Source organism: Myzus persicae, unplaced genomic scaffold (genome assembly GCF_001856785.1).
Source record: "Myzus persicae strain clone G006 unplaced genomic scaffold, MPER_G0061.0, whole genome shotgun sequence".
In the NCBI taxonomy this organism is placed as follows: Eukaryota; Metazoa; Arthropoda; class Insecta; order Hemiptera; family Aphididae; genus Myzus; species Myzus persicae.
The window spans coordinates 1,121-22,910 of record NW_019101513.1 but is presented as its reverse complement, the minus strand read 5'-3'; the positions used below and the strand labels follow the sequence as shown (position 1 = coordinate 22,910).

Genomic DNA, 21,790 nt, shown 5'->3' with positions numbered 1-21,790 from the left:
AACTAAATTAATCCCATCGTCTCATAACGCACATGGTTGTTTACATGTACGCATATATATACTATCTTCCCGTATATAAATATATAATACTGTGCCTGTGTATAGCATCGCATTTAATCGCCATTTTAAACCCCTAGCTTCGGTATTTTTTGACGCCCTCCGTTTTATTAATAAGACGTTAAATCGTGCTAATCATTTGACCTGTTATACAATTTGTACGTACGTACGTAAATATTTGTTTGATATTTCGATCGCAAAATCGAAGGTGGCCCACGTTTAGGTACTCTTATATTTTAATGAAAAAACATGGTGTGACACACACGAGTACCGTAGGAATTCAGACGTGTTTTCAATACAGCCGCGAGAAATCTAAAAACAGACTTTGATTTTTAATCCAGTCTACTTAGGTATATTGATGCCGACATTTCTACACTTTTTATTTCACCGCTCTAAATCCTAAACAATTTATATGGAAAAAATGAAAACCGAAAAATTGTATTGTTTCAAATTTAGAAAAGTTAAAAAAAAAATATGGGAAAGTCGATCTCAAGTAGATTTATAGCTAATAGTCTGCCTATGTGCTCACCATACACAAAAAAGACTACCTAGGTGATACAAATAAAACCAATTTAATATCATGCACATGTATATTATATTTCATATTGTGCAACTAAAAATAATAAAACGATAGTTCTTGTTTATCATATAATATATAGTATGTATAACCAGGGTAGGCAGTATCTTAGGTACAATTGTATCTTGTATCGTGATACAATTTTATGAAGTATCGATTATCTTGTATCGCGGTACTTTTTTAGACAATGCATCGAGTATTTCATAAAATAATTTAGTCAAAAAATACTCGATACTTTAAAAAATTAATTTTATTATAACCCTACCAGGAATAAATAAAATAAATTATCCGACAATACTTTTGAAAAATTAGTATTTTTAAAAGGAAATAAGAATATGATATGATACCTATTTATATATTTTTTCTTATGATTATTTATTCGTGTAATTTGACAATAATAAAATTGACTTATCATAATATATTTATACTATTATAGCTAATTAATATTTGAAATCTTAAAGTTAAATGCAGTAAACGTTTATTGTCGTGTCATATACTATTCGATATTATGATATTTATAATATATTTTTATTAATATTTATTTAATTTAACGATTGACTTATTATAATATATGTATACTTAACTACTATTTGGAAATTTAAAGTTAAATGCATTTGTCTAGATTCGCAACCTACCTAATTGTATATAAATAAAATTAAAAAAATATCCTATTCATTGTAGGCTATGACTAATTTTTTTCAAATGCATCGAGTATCTAAATATTTAAAATATAAGTATCGAGTATCGAGTATCTAAATACTTAAAATGTAAGTATCCGATTTTCAAGTACCTCGATACTCCAAATACAAGTATCTAGTATCTAGTATCGCGATACTGATTTTTGAGTATCTTGCCCATCCCTGTGTATAACCACAGTTTACAATTTGTATTATTATATAAAAAGTGAAAATAATAAAAAAGATTGGCCTGGATAATATCAATATAACGAAGTAGTATAACCAATAGGTAAGTCGTAACTATACAAAGTTTTCATAATATTATACATTTGTCCGAATTATTTCACAAAATAATATTTTACAATATTATTGTTTAAGCACTTAATTATTCTAATGATCGGATAATGTGATACCCTGTTATTGATGTAAATAAAATTAGGCCAACATAAATTTATAATCTTACTTTAAAATTTACATTTAATATGTTTTAATGTCTCACAAGTGCTAACCATAGACTATATAAATAATATGACTTCATATACCTATAATATGTATACTAAATTATATATATACATATAATTATGTATCACATTATCGCAGTGAAGCCATGCCATTCCACATCATGTGCAATTTGTTCCTCTGATTTAAATCCCTAAGGGAACTATAGTTTTAATATAATTATTATGGTTTTAATTGGGTTTATTAATTCAGCTTAATCGTTTTCTACGATTTTTAGCGTAGTAGCACTTTGTGTTGAGTGTAATATGTTGGTTTAAACATATTTATTTTTAGATTTATTTTATGTGCACAATATCTACATAATCTTCAAATACAATATTTACAATAAGCATAATATGATTATGTGCAATCAAAAAATTATAATATGTGGCTTATTGGTGTCGGGCTTCAGTCACTGTGGATGTGTTCTGAGTGCCATTACCGGTTGTTGCACACTAGTTCCTTCGTGGATGACCACACGGGTTCTCAGTAGCAAATCCTTGCCACACATACAAGTGTTTGAACTACCCATATCAACCGTACTAACCATTCCAACCTTACCAACCGTAACCTCTACCTAATGGAAATAGTTTCCGAGACCAAGATCAATAAAAAAAAAATCATAATGTGCGATGTGATTTGACAAAGGCACATGGAAATAATAGCAGCCGTCCAATTATGACAGTTATTACAATTTGATTTTTTTTTATTTGATTTTTTCATCGAATGACGGGTTGGTAAAGATTTAAATCTTTGCACCACTTTATATTAATTCTTCTTTGAGGCTTCCTGGAATAGTGTCAGAGCCAAGAGCGGATATTAAGAGATTTGAATAGTTTTATATGGCCGGGAGCGAAAGCTTCGCACCTATATGATAATATATGGCCTTTCCCCCTTATTTTAAAATTTAAATAGTATTAGATTAACTCAAAACGGTTTTTAAGCTTATTCCCAATGCATTTTATGTCTCTACTTTCATAGTATGTATGCGTAATGATGCGTAATGCACTAATAAATTTGTAATACAATTTTTTTTTTTAAACAATGTTTGTATACATATTATATTCAGGTATGTAAGGAGTACAATTTACAATTCGACTTTCGATATGTTTTAGTGATATTATTTACAGTATTCTAATTTATAAAAGTGAGTGTGTGTACATTATAATAATCTCAATTCTTGAGTTCGCTTCACCCGGTCCAGCCACTTTATTAAATACTATACGCCCTACACGACTTGTTAAAACATAATTTCTCGCTACGACTATTCCGAAATGCGATACAGCGCGGAGTGCCGTAATTACTATCGTAAAATTATTCCTATATACTTACGTGACGCGCGAGCTCTTTAACCGGTCCATTTCCCCGGCCACAGCATCCCTCTATTTCAATTAATTATGCTTTAATTGTTTTTACAGCAATTTTATTCCCTCGCAGACAAACTAAACCTCACGTATTATTACATATTTATATATACCTAATATAATATAGCAAGTATATTAGTGGATGGGTAGCCGGATGGGTACCTACAAGATATATTATATTATTATATTGCTCATAATATAGTTACCTACCATAATGTACTATATATACCATAACGGCAACTGTGCAGCATAACACGTAATACCCATGATAAGTATTGTTTGTATTATGATGATGTTTACGATGGCAATTTGTATAATATTATTATTATCAATATCGACGGGATTTATTAAATCTTTCATTTGAAATATGATACAATAACAATACATAATTTTCATTGAGCAATAAGCATAACGGAAACAATGGCACAACATTAACATAAATCACTATTGTATTTGACGGTGGTACCTAGTTTACCTTAAGTAATGATTATAAGAAACTTTAAATAAGTTCTTAATAAACTTTAATGGGACCGTGGTTTAGGTGCTAATGCAGTAATGATAATTGCAAAAGCAATGATAACGGGAGTAATCAGCTCGCAATACCACATGAAAAAAATGTTAGATTATTTCTATAGGTACCTATTATATAAGGATATAAATCCACGCAATTCAAACCATAATCCATATTTTTCCATCCATTATTTTAACATGTGACCTGACTTTATCACAATAGCCAGTTAGGTTTTACTAATTAGTTTAATATTTTAGTCTTATTATAGTTATTTTAACTCTAAAAGGACGCCTTACCAACATACCTTACCTCAGTGTTTCAAACGCATAACATGGGAAATAGTACATTTTGAATTATTTATTTAACTCTGTAATGTTTAATTTTAGAGTGAATTGATCTATAACCAAATTTAAATGTAAGAATGTTATCTAGCTAATGACATAGGTCATAAGTTCTTTTTTATATTTTAGTTTTAAATCGGGTTATGAGCATTTTAAAATGTACGAACAATTTAATATTTTAAAATTAAAATTCATTATATTTATTTATGTACACATACATACCTCGTACATAATACTTACAAGTTACAAGCTACATTTATATTGTACATATTATATAATAAATTCTATTTATTATAGCAAAAACTATTTTTGATTTATTTGTATTCGATTAGCGTACCAAATCTTGATAATAACTATGCCTATTTATTTTAATATAATTCTATGGTTAGGATTATTACATTTTAGTATTCAATTGATCTTATTACATGGTATTTTAACGAAAAAAGTAAATTCTACTTAAATAAATGTATACTCATGAAAACACTCAGACACGATTCAATTTTAGAAAAAAATTGTTTACTCCATGGTGGAATTGGCCTTTAATCCGTCTCTGTTTACCATCATTGATTTATAATAAATTATGATAGTAGTCTATAATGGTAGACACTGGCCAAACCTTTTTATATATTGTGTCAAATAAATAAAATGAAGTATAGGGATGTGCCATGAATAAACAACATTTTTTCATCACTTAAAATTATAAAATATAATATCAATTATCTTAACATAAATAATCGAGAATACGTTTAATTTAAATTGAGGCAGTATATTGAATAAATAATGATACAATTTAGTTTCAAATAAGGTAAAATAGGTATATAAAAATAAAATAAAATGAAAAAATGTAATGATAACCTAGGACACACTTAGGTAAACAATTTAGTTTTAATGATTTTATTTTCTTATAGGAATTTTGAACTTGTTTTTGACTTCTATAGGCTAGGCAAGTGGCAAATTAAGTCATAGCGTTGATTATATATTACTATAGGTATAGTTTTGTTATATATTATATTATACATACATGTATGACTAGTACCGAATTTGTTCCCAAGCCCGTACCCCTCATGCCGAATTGGTTCCTGTTTAAAAAATGTATTTTATTCAGATGAGCTGATTTGGTTCCTTTTTCCGTTTGGGTCAAATAGTTTAAATTTAAATTTTAAAGAATTTTTCGTAATATGAAATCATATAAAAAATCTTCCAGGACCCATCCTGATATTTATTTATTTTATGGAGACTTTAAATAGTATTTAAAAATTAAATAATTACTCTAAATTTCGTAGTAGTAATATAAATAGATTTAACAGTAAACAAGAAAAAAACAACCTGCAGTACTTGAAAAAGTGTATGACTACACTACCTAATGGAAAACATACACTATTAGAATATTTGAAGAAAGTTTGATTCAAATTTGCAAGATTATAGTTTAACTTAACCTACCAGTTCAACAATTTAAAATTAAAATTTATTTTATTTTTTTATACACCCGAGTTCGATGCCTAATCAACTTACATTTCGACAATGATTAATGCACATTTTTAACTATGCCTACTTTAAAGTTGACAGTACTAGAAGGCTTGTAAAATAGAGAAGGGAAATGTGCGCATAGTTACGAAACAAGAACCAACTCGACCAGTAGTGGGGTCGTCGTAAATTCAAACGGGAACCAATCCGGCTTACATTAATGAAATACCTTTTTCAAACGGGAACCCAGTCGGCTACTCCCAAATGTATATTCAACAGCAGTAGGTGCACAACTATACTATCGGTGTTTAGGACTTTTAGTAATTATCGTGGATCAAATTGCCATAGCCCTCGAGCGTAAAATTCAGCAGCGATCTAACATCAAAACGCGAGTGTACAAAATGTTCAATACGATTTTTCTCGTCTTCGTTGTACATCACATATTTTATAATAATACTAACATGCAGGGGCAGAATATCATTAAGGGCGAAATCGCGCGTATAATTCCGTCACGGTAGGGCAAGGTAACACAATCGGATGTTTTCTCTCTCTCTCTCTTTCTCTCTCTTTCTCACACACACACACACACACACACACACACACACACACACACACACACACACACACACACATAATAATGTAACGTGCATTACTTTACATAGTTAAAACTCACTCTATACGTATATATGTATAACGATATTAATTCGGGGGCAATACAACTCGAGCTGGTCGCGACTTTTAAAGGGTTCGACCTTTGAACGACTCACGCCGCTCTATACGGACCGTGACGATATTTCGCAAAGGTCGTCCTTTTGTCGACGTCGCCGTCCGTCATCGTAGAGGGGACTCGCGGTAGTTCTCAGTGTAATAAAATAATAAATTGATAACATTATGAATATTATACATATCAGTGCGAACGCGTGTATACGTATATATATACACATAAGCGCGGTGTATACCTTCCTTAAATTGTATACGAAATAATAATAATATTAATGAGTGCACTATACTGCTGCGTCCCAAGCTCGGCTCCCCAGAGATATAGAGAAATACCATGCAAGCCCGGAAAATTGTTATCTATGTTGGCTTTAATTCGTGTTCGTCAATCGCGCAGTACGCCGTAGGTTATTAATTATTATCTACCCCTATCGCGTTTCGATTGCTGCAGGCTAGCAGAATTTTTTAATGCGATCGTTTCTCTTTTTCAAAATTGTTAATAGTCCTACAGGGCGTCGATGTAAATGTGCATATACTGTACATCATTATGTGCGCATCGTGTGAGCGATAGTGCCATACGAGTCTGGCGGTGATCTAAGTAATCGGGTGTACGTATGGTTTTTTTTTTTTTTTTTTTGGTTGTTTTAATTCGTTATCGTTGGCAGAAATTCCGATAAAACTCGTACTCTGTTTGTCGTCGTCGCTAACCGCCTCCCGGAAGGTCCCGTTCGTCTATACGCATAGCATTATTGTACTCAATATTGCATCTGCTATAATATGCACTGCGGAGTGTATAGTATTCAGAGGCGATATAATATAATATGAATATAATAATAATATAACATAATAGATTGACGTCTGGTTAATCTAAAATAGTGTGTGTATGTGTGTGCTGGAAAAAATATGCAGTCATGTGTGTTGGCGTGTTGCTCGTGTATATTAATATTATAAACATGCCGTGCCATAAGAACGTACGTATCCAACACTAGATAAATTATAAATTAAATTATAATATAATAACATACAAGCGTTTGTTGGGCGTCGGCGGCGGCGGAGGCCGTGTGTTGATAACTTCAGACTAGTGACTACTCGAGCAGATACTCGCATTTATAAAAAGTATTATATTATAATAACCCACTTGCGGTGGCTCGGGCGCTCTTATTACGACAAAGGCACACAGACATTTTAGCAACGACTAAAAAAAATAAGCAATAGGTAACATCAAAGGTATACGGTTACCTACACTTGTCCAAGGGTGCAATTTGGGATATCGCATCTGCAGGGTATGCATGGGTTGCCCCATTTTAACCGTATACATAGTCCCGTACCTACCATTACTGGGCTACCTTAATTTTATGTTTTCGCCAGTAGGCAAAATTAAATCAATCGATACAATAAAAAGGAGTAGTAAACATTTTATAAATTAATGAGCATTGATTGATACGTTTAAAATTACGTAATAGCCTGTAGGTGCCATGGTACGTTAAAGCAGAGTCTCGATAGTTGTTGTATTAAAAAGTTTAAAAGAGAATGAAGCTTACGAGCAAAGCTAAGAGTTTTAACATTATAATTTTAGAACATTTATTTTACATCCTGTGTAAAAATCAGAACAACGTACATACGTTTTTCAGTTACTTCTGTGGCCCAGTGGCGGAAAATGTATTATTCATTCGTATTGTACATATTTTATACTCGTAATAGACCCAGAGCGAAGAGAGTAACTATTCGCCTGACCACCATATTTTGAAAATCGTAAATCAGGCCCCGAGTTCTATTATTGTATTAGTAATAACTATGCTATTATACATGATCAGTTTCTTGAGAGGTCACGTTTTTAAGAGTAGTCGATCAGTTAAAACTTGCTGACCTCATACTGGCTCTCATAGGGTTCGGTGCCACGGTAGCACTAGCACAACCATCCCTTAATATTCAGTCGTGTAATATAGTGGCTCAAATTTCCAGATTTTGAGTGGAGATTCAATCCCTCCTCCCGTGAACTGATTGATCTTTATTTTTTTTGTCAATAACGACTAATACGTAGACAAAGTATAGAGTAATAGGGTAGAGAGCGTGTTTTTATATTTATGTTTTTATAAATGGTGAAGTACTTTTAACAACTATTTGCAATAAATACTCGAATATTTATGAAAAATAGTATGACGAATAAAGTGTTAAAAATACTATACACGTATTCATAAAATATCTAATTTAGATATTAAAAAAACGATACTCGTCTTAGAGAAAGTGTGAAATTATAGCCAATATTAAAATATATTGTATTTGTATGTATACAACTATAACTATAAGCTTATAAATTATAATGTTTATTATATATATGTACTGTGTAATTTGAAAACTCAGTTGACGTAATAGTGTCATAATTATTTATATAAATACTAAATATAGGTAGGTACCTACCGTCTACCGACACTATATCACTTGTCAATCAATAACCATATACCGGTGTATTAAGACTGCGCTTTTGGGTCGTCCATCCAATGCAGATTGCAATAAATCGTACAAAAACGTAAACAATACGAACAAGAAACGAAAAAAACACTAAAAACTTTTCTGCTGTGATAGCCCTATGTATATAGTATATAAATCATTGTGGCATATATGAATGTTTTAATGTTAGCGTGGCGTTTACAGTGCGAGGGGAGTGAAAAATCTAATTACGTTAATGTTCAAATGAAAACGAGTCAGGAGAAATTACAATGTTTTCATTGTTTTGTCATAGTTTGTAAACCTAATTATCAAATATGAATTCCTTATGTAAAGGAGGAGGATCGTTATTAAATTAATGCGCGAGTGCTCTAGAGTTATTCGATTTGAAAATATACCAAAACTCAGACTCTTAGAGGTCCAAAATATTCGTTATACCTACCTGCGATTGGCAATACAAAAAATAGCATAAATAAAATTAGCACATTTTTACCAACCATAATTTTTTAACCTAAAGATGTGAGTTTGTATAATATAGTGGTATAAATACTATACAACTGTATCATAGTATTATACGCAAAGTGTTAAACTATTTCACACGGGTTGTATTTAAAAAATATATTAGTAATAATAATATTATTAGAAAATTAATTTGATATTTAAGAGTATAATTTGCTATACTTTGTATCTACACATTATTTTTAATTTAAATTATTTCTCGTCACTATAGGATTGGTAACATGACTTTAATTTGTAATTTATTCCAAAATAATTCTTGAATTAATGTGGTTTTTAAAATGTCTTTTGAAATTGTTAAACAATTTTAAATTGCTCATTAGTTGTGCAATACTGGTATAAAATACAAAAAAAAAAATTTTTAAAAACACCATATTATAACATCTCTATGAATGCCTATTTAAAATTTGTTATTAGTTTATGAGTTGACAACGTGTGAGACATATTGACTACAGTCAATAAATAATAATATATGGTGACGTGGAAATAAGTATAATATCCGCTTAAAAAAACAAGGTACCCAAAGGTGAAAAAAACAATAACAATAAAATGTTTAACCAATATCTGGTGATTGAAAATATTCTATTATAAAACGCACATGTCTCCTACGTAAAAAGTACAAATTTGAATCAACTGCTGCGGTGCACTTATATTTTTCTCTTTTTATAACTTAAATATTTGTAATGAAATACATTTTAAACTATAATAATAACAATAAGAAGAAGAAGAAGACTAAACGTCAATACCTTTATGGTTATAACCATATAGTATACTATACTATTACTATATAACTAGTGCATACACTATACATAAGAACATAACACACTCAATAATGGCCATATACTAAATAACCATTATATTATATGAGTGTCTAAAAAGTGTTCTTGTTTCCGTGGTATAAATCTAAATAATTATTATTATAGTATTATAGTATTATACTATTTATACTCAACCGTTTGAAATCCAAAATTTAAAGTGTATTATTTAATATTATCAGTTTTTAATATGTATTATATATTATCATATTTCTACAGATTGCGTGTCCTAATCTGAGATATTCATTGACCATCATCATATACCACGAACGAAATTTTAGCAATAATTTATTCCATCTATCATAAAAATCCAAAAATAATATAATACAAGCGAAGACGCCATGAAAAAAATCGTGCTTGTTACATAGTTCGAGTGGATGATGTAAAACTATTTAACAGAGGGTATGAAAAAAAAGTTCAAAACGGTCAAATATTAAGTTTGTGATGGAAAAATTACAAAATTAAATCTTTAATTGAAATTTATTTATTATGGCTGTACACAGATACGACAAATTGATTATTATTTACTACCACCGAAACCTTAGGGTCCAAACAGACAATCTAATTTTTCGCCCACTGGTTTGTTTATATATCCATAGAATTAGATTGTGGTAAACAGACAGTGACGTCTTTCGCCAGCTGGTCAGTTCGACCAGTTCGTCGGTTCCGTCATATTTACTGAGCTAAGAAGAACACAGTGATCAGCTGGCAAAATCCGATCGTCTGAGGCACCTTTTAGTGCCGAGTAAGTCACTAACCTTGACGCAACTTACTCCCAAGCCTAAAAATGTATACACTTCCATAAGTAATAATACCATGATAATACTTGTACACATTCATATTATCTACCTATATTTATATCTATTTATATAAATATGTATGCTATTTATGTAACTATTAAGAAAATGTTATGTTTTCCTGTACACCTATTATAGTCGTGTTACACCTTATGGCTTATACTGTACATTAGATCTTACATACATTTAGTAATATTATTATGTTCTTACTCAGAATAAACTTAATATAATATTATGTAACGAGAAGATCTATATATTCACTAGATTCTAGTGCGACGAATAAATAAAATTATAGTAACTACTGAAGTTCGGTTTTTATTACAAAATTTTTTTGTTTATTTCATCGGTCGCAAAGGCGTTGTTTAACATAATTAATCGGGGATGGGCTCGTCCGTGGTGTACCTACTGTTAATTTATATAGCACTCACAGTAAATTTAGGACTAGTTCCAGAAATAGTAAAAAATAAATATTCTTCAGTCCGTCTCACGAACGGTTTTCTAATGCCGACTCGAACTTATATTTATAATAAGACCTTTAACAACCCATTTCAGACCTCGTAAGTCCTTGATGTACTAATATTTTATACATACGATTTGTGCATCTTGAATAGTGAATTTATATCAAAAGTATTCATGGCAAAAGTTACATAATCAAGATGATTGAACAAATGTAATGAGATGAAAAAAACACATAGGTATTCACAGCACACAAATTTTGAGCTCGTTTACCTTGCAGTCCGCAGAGTACACATTATAATACAGTTGTACTGTATAGGTAGTATTTATAGTGTATTTAACGGTTTATGAAATTTATGTTTTGAAGTTTCAGACGATTAGAAGTACCCATTCTAGAAATATTCAACTTGAAATTTATTAGTTTATTGTTATCTGCTGCAATGGGAGTTGAAAATATGAAATACAAAGGTTACACTTTTTTTTAGTGATTTTTAAAATTTAATTGTAGAATACACAGGTATTAAATATTTCAATGATTCATTATATTCATTACTATGTATAATTTAATTAACTTAAATGGTATGCATAATAGTATCTCATCTTCAAATCTTTTTGTAACATCTAAAAATTATCCAGTAACCACCTTCGTATTTATTACTTGTATTTAAAATTTAGAAAAAAACATAAGCCAAATGATGATAATATTGTAGAAACAACAATATAATAACAATATTATATAATAATTATAACCTTTTTTTGTCTACAGCATTAAGAGTAAATTTTAAATATTTTTGTTTTGAAAACTCGAAAATTGACTTGGAGAATTATTGTACAGCCGGCTAAATCGATCACGTATTCTGTAGGTATATAATATTATACTAACACGTGCAGTGTGTACCCTATATCGTTATTTTAAAAATGACCGCTTCAGTCAAAAAGGACGAACGGACGAAAGGAGACAACGACCGAAGGACCGACACGGCGCGGCGTGGGCGATATGCTTCCGACTCGGTGCACCACTTCGCCCACCCATCTCATCCATCACCCGTCGACCTTCCTCCCTCGTCCACGGTTATTCGTCCCTCCGAACTTAGTTGCGTGTGTGCGCTATCGGTGCACGTACGCACGCGTGTGCTATCATAATACCAGAGGGGGCGTCTCCTCCGTGGGTGCTATATAAACGGCCAACGACTCTCCGAAATTGAGCACTACCACTTGACGGATGTACCCGCACGGATGGCCGCTGCCACTTCGCGATCGGCACGAACAATGAGGACGTATACACGCGACCGTCGTAAGTACCCATACGCGAAAAATCGCAAACTGTTTTTTTTAGATCTTTTTACTTGTAGTACGCGTAGCTGCGGTCCAGTCTAAATAAATAGGTATCCATACATATAAGCTATAGGTATGTAGTTTAAATAAGCTAGCACCAAGTGAAATTTTTTTTTGGAATATTATTCATAAAAAATAAAAATGCACGATTACCTAATCAATTATTGTTATTATTATTATTAAGTTAGTTATTACGCTTAATTATTCGTTAGACAAACTCATTTCGAACAACTATAACAGTGCAATGTGACTACATAATATATGAGTAGAATTTTCAAATTTTTATTTTTATTTCTGTAAAATGTAGAAATTATGCTACCGAATGCCCACGGGGTGTCCCCGAAATCATCTGTCAAAACATTTTTTCTTCTTCTAAACCATCTGCATCATTTTGTACAAGTAGAGGTTAGGCGGGTGCCAGCGGGTGCGGCTGCTGGCGATGTAAGCCCTAACAATATAGTGTTGTTTTTTCAGCGCACATTTAAGTGTTCTTCTAATGTTAAATCAAAATAGTAATAACAGTCATAGTAATAATAATAATAATAATAATAATGATAATAATAATAATAATAATAATAATGACTAACTTAGTGTGTGCCTGAAAGTTTTGTTATGTAAATTATAATATAATATACACAGCATAGTGCATATAAGTGGTGGCTATACAGGGAGCAAAATTGCATTTCAAATGTTTAGCACAGTGCCGAATATTTTAATCGTTTTAAATCGTGAGGCATAATTTTAAATCATATAATTCAGGTCATTATAGAACATATCTAAACATATCTGATTTCCTCGATTTTTGCACAAAGGCATTCACTTTTCTTGGTTTACAAAATATAGTAAGGTTATTTATTTCCTTTCACATAATTTTGTTCAAATTATGAATGTATACACTTATAAAATATGTTTTGATACCTATATTATTTCGGTGAATATAAATTTATTTTTTTAAATTATTTATTTTTTTTCCAATTTTATAATGATATAAGCTTAAACAAGTATTTTATAGATTTTTGTTTATATTAATTCAGCTTAAAAGTTAAAATATTCGTTATACAACAGTACCTAAAGCCACTCGAACAGTTCTAATTTATTTGAATTTGATAAGTATCATTTAAATGAGGCTGCTGAAGTACACATGTCAAATAAAACGTTGTCGAGTGATATATATTATAATAATTTTATAATATAGTATAGTTTATTGAATGTATAAATGACAACAGATGTTTTTTCCACTTCATTTATAATACAGATTTTTTTTTTAACTTAATATTTTAAAAAGAAATCTCACTTCGATGCATTTGCTCAAGCACTTAATATACGCGTGTCAAAAAAAAATGACAAAACAAAAAATGTCAAATGTTCATTAACCCCGGTAGTATAATATAAGACATAATATGATTCTTTGTATTTAAATCTCAGCGTAATCCGTACGGCAATAATGGTACCTATTATAATATTTAATACGACACGACTACGTACTAGACATACAACTCGTTACATTTCTCCCTTATTTATTTATGTAATGTCGTATCTAAGTTCATATATTTTTACGTTCCGCAATTTGCACGATACTGATGTATAATTATTATACTATGTTTACACTTTGCATATATTTAATAATTTCTATATTCATTATACACACAGTGTGTAAAAGTCTTAATACCTACACACTTATTTTATTATTATTATTATTTAAGTTCACAGATATCGGACGATACAGAGTGTCTCACTGTATGTGTTTGACTTAAGCCCTACTGCCTATAGCTGAATTCTAAGACTTTCCTAACTGTTTAAGTATTTGATAGTGGACAATTTTAATTCTAGTTGTAAAATATTTACATACTAATACTGATATTTAATAGTTTTGAGTAAATAATAAAAAATTAAATCGTATAATATACTATTGACTATAATAATATCATAGTTTTCCCACACAGTTATAAATAGTAAAAATCGTATTCCAATAATACTTATTAGAAAGTAAACTAAAAAGTCGTCGGTGGGGCATGAGACACTCTGTATAATTTAACGCGCTGACGATACGACGTCGTCTGCGTCTAATATAATACGTAACAATAATGTTTCCTCGGTGCAGGGTGCAACTATATAATATTATATCATACGCCTTCGACTCTTTGACATTTCGTAAATCGCACCCCTTCGTCGATACGTCCACGGTAAACGACTCGAGCACTAAAATAATGATAGTATACTGTACCTATACAATAATAATAATATTTCTTTTCGGCGGCCGACTGCAGAATGTCCCAGGCGGCGCTCTTAAATTCTTCGATATTATGTACACGCAGATAAGCGCTGCCACAAGCAGCATGGATTGAATAGGGGTTGTTGTAAAGAGCTTTTAGGCGAATGTAACCCGCTCGGCCACTCCAAGTCCTCTTTTCATTAAGTCGCCGCATGTGCCTCGCCCACTCCATTTACGTGGTTTTTTCTTTTTACTTTTTAAAGCACACATATTTTTTTTTATTATTATTAAATAATGCCGCCGCCGCCCCGCAATATTTTCACACGCACATTTACCCGCGCTCTCGAGACTCTCGCAGACATAGTAGCTGCAGTTACACTCTGCAGGGTATATACGAACTTTTTTCCAATATTTTATACGTAGGTATCGGCCACTAACGGATTGGCTGCGAACGGAATACATCACACTTCCATATACCGCAAGACGACCACAACGAGGACACCGCGGAGTGACGACACGTCACGAATGGGATGCCGAAAGAATTTACAATAATTTGTCCGATGTACTAGTACAAGTTATTTCTATGAATTTCAAAAAAAAAAAAAACTATTAAAATAACAAAATATGATAAACAATATAAAACGCAATGGATATTCAGAGTTACTCACTCAATTTGGATGTGATGTTCAAATTGGCGCCACCACAACCTCCTTGAGTGAGCGACTCGGGGATCTACATGCTCGTCGCAGGCTGCAGTGCCCGCTTGGATTATTGTTTTGTTTGATTAACAATATGCCTAACAGATAACATTATTATCATTTCGATTAAGTGACGCGATGCCGTGGATATTATTTTTCACTGGTGTCTTTCTATATATGTATATATTCCCGATGCCAAGTGCAGTTGCATTCTGGCGAGATCAAATACGTATATACACTGCATGCATACCTATTTAATACATTATAGCAGTGTTTCCCAAACTTTTTGCAATAGCGACCCATAAGTTTGATCTTTATTGAGTACTCGATCCCATGCTAAAAAAAAATTCCATCGTACATTCTACAATACTAGTTGGACTTCACATTATTACTATACAATATAGAGATAACAATTTGCGGCTAAAATAACAGTAATCGTAACCACGAGTCACAACCCATCAAAAAAACTTCGCTACCCATTATTGGGTCGAGACCCATGATTTGGGAAACGCTGCATTATAGTCTAATATTTGTATGTTTATATTACCTATATTTTACTATTTACTACCCAGAAAATACGTCACGTTGTATTACGTGATTGTATTTATTATAATATATTATAATGTTATTGATATTGTCTTAAAAACTTTAATTTTATTTTCGTTCTGACGAATTTTATAAGATTTATTTATTTTTATCAATATCACGTACTATCGTTAACGGTGGGAAATTTGTAATCGACATAATTTAAATATATCATATTTTTATGCTATCACCAGATTATTTAGTAAAATGATGTACCTTTTTTTATCATACATAATGTAAATGACCACCGTCCGGGCATGTCCAGTCGTACTAATAGTAATTAAGTTAATTAGGTATATTTTAATTAATGTATTTCATATTGTACAAATAAAAAGTAAAATCACAATCACTATTATATACAATTTTCCTATAAAATAATAATTATTTGATTTATAATACTAAAATGTATAGTGTTTCCAATACTAATCAAAAATGTATACTGTTTCCAATACTAATCAAAAATGTATATATGTCCAATGTCCATGTTTCCTCTCTCAGTCAGCAAAACCGTATTTACTGATTGCTTTGCCGAACATGTGGGCTCGTTGAATTGTATCAGCTGTAAAACATTTCAATATTATTCTTCCAAATATGAAATATTATGCTGATTTAAATTTTATCTTTGTGTATTTTAATATTGTTGAATATCTTATCTATAATAGTATAATGTAATATATATATTCATTGTTAGATGCATTTTTTCTCGTCGAATAAGAGCTTTAAACGTTTTGCGCAGAAAGAAAATGTGAACAAATTCAATTTAAATGAGAAATCAAAATAAAATACAATTGCTGAATTTATCTCTGGATTCCAGTTACACAATTTAGAGTTTTTTTTTAAATTGTATTGCATAAAGAGTAACTAAATTATTTTAAACAATAAACACTGCAAATTACACAAAGTTCACAACTTGTTAAACAATAAACTCTACGTGAAAGCATTTAATGATTGTAAAACCCAGAACCCTATACCCAGTTAGGTACGGTAAATCAGATTTCTATTTACAATTAAATCATGAACAAATTATATATATGTTTGGCATAAAACGATATAGTTTTTATGATTCTTTTATTTGTTTTCATAGAAGCTTTAATCATGTGTGACTAAATATTTTTAATTTTTTAACAACAGTAAAATTAATCTTTGTTAGCTACAGTTACATTTTAGGAGTTTATTATTTGTAAAACTACTATGTACAAGTCTATTTACGGTTAGTAATTTATATTTTAATTATAAATTATAACAATTAAATTAAATACCTACTATAATACGTTGATACCGTTCATACAAAAAATAAAATAAGTAATAATGTAATTACCTGTATAATTATAGGCATAATAATTTACAGTCCAAACATTTTTTTTTGGCTATTATTCAAATTAATCAAATTTTGTTTTATATTAATAATTGATAGTGGTAGGACTTTTAATTGTGTTTTAGGGACATTTTGCAAGGACGTATTATGCAGTATAATTATTATTGTTATATTATATTTAAACTATATTTGCGATTATTGGTTTAATACCACATCAACAGACTATACAGATATTATACGATTAATTATAGTTTGTAGTTTGTACGACTATTCCACCATAAGATGATTTACTGCATCACAGAGGGGATGAACTACAGATAATTGTGAGTAGGTATACTATGAAAATACATTTAACTATATGTATACCGACACGATAGGTTTAGTGGTATATTATCTTATCCAAATTATTATTGTAACCCTTTGACATTATTTATTTTAAAAATTGTATGGTATATGGGTATGTAACCAAAATCTTCAGAATACCTACTTGAAGTCTTTTTTTCATGAAGTAATTTTAAATTTAGTGCTATATAATAATATAACTCCAAATGTATAGAGAATAGGTACTCCTGCAGGTAGGTAACAAATAATTTCAAAACCATAAAAAAAATGTAATTTTTACATATTAATAATATACCCTCAAATAAAAATTATTTTGAACATTATAATACATACACGTACAAAAATTAAAAAAATTAATCAACATAATAAATATACAATACACAGTATTGTGGGCTCAAACAAAACACACGAATATATAAAATAAAGGAATATTAAGTTCACATTAAAATAAGTGCGTTGTTAGGTGGCTCAGCACGCAATAATTAGAAGTAACTTGTTAAATAATTTTGATATACCTGCCCGAATTACTAGCCAAAACACTCCACAATCACCGTCAGTCCATGCCAACATCATCCAATTCATCACAGTCGCCAATCTTTAAACCAAAATTTAAAATCAATATTTAGAATAAGTATCCATCATAATATGTTATCGACTTAAATTATTTGTAAACTCAATGGCTCATGTCACAGAGGGTATTGCATCAACAACAACAAAAAAAAAAAAATGATAAAATATTTCATAGCAAACAATATACATTAAAACATTATATTGGTCTTAACTTTTAATAAAATATTAAGTATACCAAAAAAGATTATTAAACCTTGCCATTTTTTTCTTAATTACACATATAAAAACAAATTTAAATGGATATTTAATTTTAAATTAGTATTCATAATGATGTTACTTCTAGCCCGGAAAGCAATTTATTATAATAATTGAATAAATTAATGAAATATCTTGGCATGATTTTGTATTGACTTGTTTTCAGTTCTATGAACATATAATAATTATTAATTTAATTAATTTAATAATATTTGTTGATAGATACGCAACAGGAAGAGGACATTTTCATAAAAACATGTTTATCCAAACATATAACTATAATGTATATATTTTACGGATACCTATTAAAATTTAAAAAAGGTGGGGGACAATTTAAAATATCTAAAAATACTTCTAAAAGAGTCAATATATTTTGCAAATGGTTTCATACCTAAGAAATGATTATATAATATAAAATATAAGCATTTAGTGACAGCTTCAAGTATTTAAGGATATTTAGTTTTCGAGTGCAAAAACGATTACCAAAATCGATTTTGTCAAAAACTGATTTTGCTTAAAAATTCCTAGGTATAATATTTGCTACATTTTTTTGCTTTTTTCTGATTATTTTGAAAAATACTGAGAATTTTTAATTTTAAACTCTTAAAAGTGCCAACTAGATTCAATTTTCTACCAAAAACCTTCTTCAAAGTTGAAAATTGAAGCTGGTTTTCTATTATAAATCGTGTTAACATACACAAAAGTAAACCTCATATCATTGGAAAATCAATACATTCATCGCTCCCCTCAGAATCTAAAGTAAATAATACTCTAAAGTCATGTAGTATTGTTATAATAAAGGATGACTCAACGACTGGAGTATTTCAAAGGTGACTTCTATTATTAGCTTACTTACAGTATTTATAATGCTCATATATATACGTTAACGATAAGTACCTACTACCTACTCATGATATAACTTATAACTAATTAAATATATAGGTAGGTACTCGTTCGATCATTATTTATTGAAATTCTGAACAAAAATATTCTATTTATGAATACTAAATTATTTAATTAAAAATTACGTTTTCGCATCAAGCATAATATAACCTTTCACACATATTTATAAAAAGTTAATATAATGTTAATACACTTGTGCGATCTGGTGATGAAAAATTAGAAAAATTGTTAGTGGAAAACAATTTCTCGGTGTGGCAGTATATAATGTGTATCCATAATGCATATGATATGCATTCAGGCGCGGACTGGTAAAAAAGGGCGCGGGATGCTACATAATTTTAAGGGCAAATAAAACAAATTTTAAATAATAGGTTATTTATAAAATATTTAAACATTTTCTTTTGTTTTATTAAAATATTGTAAATACGTTAAAAATGTAAATAGGTGCCAAATTACAACAGCAAGGCAAGGTTAAAAGGCAACTGCAAACTTAAGGGTCAGTAAATTGTGATTAATTTTTGCCCCCCCCCCAAACCCCGCCACATAACAATTAGAGCTAAGTTCCTCTTATAAAGATTGTGTTAATAATAAATTAAGAAAGTATATTTAATGTATATATAAAAAACTGCTCAAACTAATTTACCTATTTTCTTATTGGCTACCTACTTTAAATGTATTCTTTTTTATTTATGATTGTTATAGTTATTACTTATTAGTTATTACATAAATAATAGATCTACATCTACCTACGATTTTATCAGAGAATTTTAACCTTCTCCTTCAAAATTCAGATTAATTTTAGGTGGGCACATTTATACCGATAGAGGCAAATATATTTTAGGGCAAGGGATGCTGTAGCATCCCAGCATCCCAGCCAGTCCGCGCCTGTATGCATTATGTTGCATGATATATAATACATAATGTATTATGTATTTATGTAATATTATACATTACGTATAACGATAAACGTTACACGTTTTCCTGATTTTCAGTAATCTATACGCGGAAATAGCAACTTCAGGATGAACGCAGTTTTATATGAAAATAAATAGGCAAAATAAACCATTACTACTGTCATTATTATTACTTTCTTAACGGTTTAAAATAAATAATAATATCATGATTCATTTGATACTTTTGGCATCAACTACGAGCTGACTTTAGCTGATTCTTCTATTATTGCAAAGCCTATGTGAACAAAAACAAAATTTTTATAAATTATTATACAATAAGATCATTTTAAAAATTAAATTATTTATGTTTAAAAAATTGAACTTTCCTGATGGAATTGATAGTCATTTTTTTTCGCCTGTAATTTACTGTCTGCAGTTACCACTTTTATATTATACGAAAAAGTACAACAATATAATAAACGTACAGACATACAGTATGCATCATTTAGTACCAATATAATAAACGATGAATAGTGATTATATTTAATGATCACACAAGAACAAATCATTTTTAATTTTATATTATACAGAGCTCATTTTATACCATCTGCCTGAGTGCCCTAATATCTCAAAAGTAATTATAAGATTCGCCGCCTTGTTCTTTGTGTGTATGTTTTATAATTTATATCATCTTAGGTATGTGTTCAAATAAATGCATCATGTGTATTGCATGTATCTAAGAAATCCTCGATACTGTGCGATGCTTGATGCTTTCTACCCAGTGCTCACATTATTTAATTAAATTTGTTCATTATTAGTTTTTTTGAATTTTGAATTACTAAATAAACATAATAATATGCCATAATATAAACATTATATACTTACTTAAAGTCTAAAGGCCATATATTTTCAAATACTTATTTAGATATCTCTGAGCATCTGATAAAAATGATTGTTTTTGTATTTTAATTAACAGATCGTTTTACAAATGGAAATATCAAAATAAAAAACTCAAAGAAATTTGTCCGATGGAACAAAAAATGACTAACTTACGGTAAATAAATGAGCAGAATATTTTTTACTTGCAGGCGAAATAACAAATAACACAACCACAGTATGCATTTCTATACATAAGTATTAAGTATAACATAATAATTTATTATTATAATGGTAATTCGATATACGCGTTGTTTTCGATTAACTTTTTTCGATCAATTTGTCGTTGTTCGACTTATACATTTGAATGTTTATTCGTTATAAATTAAATGTACATTTTTATTGCATCAAAACAACACTCAAATGTAAACTAATATTATATGAATTCTATGATCGTGGTTTGAGAGCCAATAATAAATTATTATTGTACGCTGTATTATATATTTATAGGTATATAATAAAATATTGATTTTACGTTATCTGAATTATGTGAAACGCGATATTATGCAAT

General features: G+C 29.8%; 1 long non-coding RNA gene across 1 annotated transcript; it reads left to right on the top strand.

Annotated features, from left to right (window-relative positions):
* The first annotated feature begins 12,442 nt into the window (after window positions 1-12,442).
* On the top strand, window positions 12,443-15,626 carry LOC111029408. The gene is made up of 2 exons (XR_002604010.1): window positions 12,443-12,529; window positions 15,206-15,626. It is a non-coding gene; the product is annotated as an uncharacterized LOC111029408 (long non-coding RNA).
* Window positions 15,627-21,790: the final 6,164 nt, after the last annotated feature.